Consider the following 3198-nt stretch of genomic DNA (forward strand, 5'->3'; position numbering starts at 1 on the left):
AAATCAAAGTGCTCCGAAATGCACACGGGGGTGTCAAGCAACCTCCATGTACCGTGGCATGACCGTGGCCAAGTAATAAAGATCAAATTCCATGCCTATGCCAAGTTGGACCAAGGCCCCGTCTCGTTTTGCTATAAGCAAGGGCGTGGCAAGGCACGCGGGGGGCCAAAAAATCAAAGTGCTCCGAAATGCACACGGGGGTGTCAAGCAACCTCCATGTACCGTGGCATGACCGTGGCCAAGTAATAAAGATCAAATTCCATGCCTAGGCCAAGTTGGACCAAGGCCCCGTCTCGTTTTGCTATAAGCAAGGGCGTGGCAAGGCACGCGGGGGGCCAAAAAATCAAAGTGCTCCGAAAATGCACACGGGGGTGTCAAGCAACCTCCATGTACCGTGGCATGACCGTGGCCAAGTAATAAAGATCAAATTCCATGCCTAGGCCAAGTTGGACCAAGGCCCCGTCTCGTTTTGCTATAAGCAAGGGCGTGGCAAGGCACGCGGGGGGCCAAAAAATCAAAGTGCTCCGAAAATGCACACGGGGGTGTCAAGCAACCTCCATGTACCGTGGCATGACCGTGGCCAAGTAATAAAGATCAAATTCCATGCCTATGCCAAGTTGGACCAAGGCCCCGTCTCGTTTTGCTATAAGCAAGGGCGTGGCAAGGCACGCGGGGGGCCAAAAAATCAAAGTGCTCCGAAAATGCACACGGGGGTGTCAAGCAACCTCCATGTACCGTGGCATGACCGTGGCCAAGTAATAAAGATCAAATTCCATGCCTATGCCAAGTTGGACCAAGGCCCCGTCTCGTTTTGCTATAAGCAAGGGCGTGGCAAGGCACGCGGGGGGCCAAAAAATCAAAGTGCTCCGAAATGCACACGGGGGTGTCAAGCAACCTCCATGTACCGTGGCATGACCGTGGCCAAGTAATAAAGATCAAATTCCATGCCTATGCCAAGTTGGACCAAGGCCCCGTCTCGTTTTGCTATAAGCAAGGGCGTGGCAAGGCACGCGGGGGGCCAAAAAATCAAAGTGCTCCGAAAATATTTTTCCACTTTCCAGTCCACTTATACATATTATGTGCAGTGTGCACACAAGACACCTTCCCAAAATTCGACTTATATGAGGCGTTTTACGTCAAATCCGCCTATTTTCGGCGTTTCGGCCGAAAAATCAAAATAAATCGAAACTTCCTCGGAATGCTTAGCGACTTTCCAGTCCACTTATACATATTGTGTGCAGTGTGCACACAAGACACCTTCCCAAAATTCGACTTATATGAGGCGTTTTACGTCAAATCCGCCTATTTTCGGCGTTTCGGCCGAAAAATCAAAATAAATCGAAAATTCCTCGGAATGCTTAGCCACTTTCCAGTCCACTTATACATATTGTGTGGAGTGTGCACACAAGACACCGTCTCAAAATTCGACTTCTAGGCGGCGTTTTACGTCAAATCCGCCTTTTTTTCGAGTTTTCGGCCAAAAAATCAAACTCAATCGAAACTTCGTCGGATCGCTTAGCCACTTTCCAGTCCACTTATACTTATTGTGTGGGGTGTGCACAAAAAAAACGAAGTCAAAATTCGACTTCTAGGTTGTTTTTTACGTGGTATCCGCCCTTTGCGAAGTTTCGGCCGAAAAATTCGTAATTAATTCATCCGACATCGGAATATTACGATTCTTTCGTGGTTTTGCTTGTTTTAATGTCCCTAACAACCATAAAAAAATTCAAAAAAAAATTCGTCTTCTAGGTCCACTTTTAAGCACTTTTAAAAACTTATGGATACAGGGAAAAAAGTGCACTTTTTCTACAAAACTGAAAATGGCCTTCCAGTCATATATAGGGGGAGGGTGGGTGTGGGGGTAGGCTCGGCAGGCACGGGGCGCGCCTATGGGCACAGCAGGCAAGCAAAAACTACGTCTTAACGTGTTTTCCCCTGCAATTTCGTTGCTCTTTTCATCATTTCAATCAAATTCATGGACATTCTTGATGGAATTCGATCAAAAAATTGAAATTTGGATGAATTTGTGAGGAAATTGGTGATGATCATGCTGTTCTTGGCTTGGGCAGGCCTTGGCTGGCATTGGGCATGGTAAGCACGTATTTGTGCATAACTCCCACCCTCGTGGGTGGGATTGCCTGGCTTTTGCTTGGCAATAAGGTTGTTGCTGTCCCGACTCGGTGACCCTCTCGTGGGAATGCATGGGCTTGCCGTGCTTTTGCTTGTGGCAAGAAAATTGTGCCAATGTTGCTACTCGGTAAACTGTTCTTGGTGATGATCATGCTGTTCTTGGCTTGGGCAGGCCTTGGCTTGCATTGGGCATGGATAGCATGGTAAGCACGTATTTGTGCATAGCTCCCACCCTCGTGGGTGGGATTGCCTGGCTTTTGCTTGGCAATAAGGTTGTTGTTGTCCCGACTCGGTGACCCTCTCGTGGGAATGCATGGGCTTGCCGTGCTTTTGCTTGTGGCAAGAAAATTGTGCCAATGTTGCTACTCGGTAAACTATTCTTGGTGATGATCATGCTGTTCTTGGCTTGGGCAGGCCTTGGCTTGCATTGGGCATGGATAGCATGGTAAGCACCTATTTGTGCATAACTCCCACCCTCGTGGGTGGGATTGCCTGGCTTTTGCTTGGCAATAAGGTTGTTGCTGTCCCGACTCGGTGACCCTCTCGTGGGAATGCATGGGCTTGCCGTGCTTTTGCTTGTGGCAAGAAAATTGTGCCAATGTTGCTACTCGGTAAACTATTCTTGTTTGATTTTTCGTGCCTAGCGAAGCGGAGTTGGCGTTGCTGGATGCTTCCATTTGCCTGCATGCTTTTGCAATGTGGGGTGTGGTACATCTTGTGATGTTGGTTCGTGCTTGACGTGAGGGTGCATGAGTGGCGCTGTGGATGTTTGTGTTTGCTGGCTCAATGCTTTTGCATTGAACGGTATGCATACAATCCAGATCATTGTTCATTGATGCCTTGGTGCCTTTGATGTTTGCTTGTTGTTCCTGTTTGGCTTACCTATATAATGGTACATAAGTGGCTTGTTTTGCTTTTACCATCCCATATCGTTGAGCGGTGTTGTGGTGGCTTTTGAATGTGTACAGATGCCTTGTATTAGTCGTCATGTGTGGTGTCTTCTACGGTGTGCATGTATTCATTGATTTCTTGGTCGCGGTGCTTGAGATGACCTTTGGTTCTTCCAAT

Source organism: Trifolium pratense, unplaced genomic scaffold (assembly GCF_020283565.1).
Source record: "Trifolium pratense cultivar HEN17-A07 unplaced genomic scaffold, ARS_RC_1.1 scaffold_55, whole genome shotgun sequence".
Taxonomy (NCBI): Eukaryota; Viridiplantae; Streptophyta; class Magnoliopsida; order Fabales; family Fabaceae; genus Trifolium; species Trifolium pratense.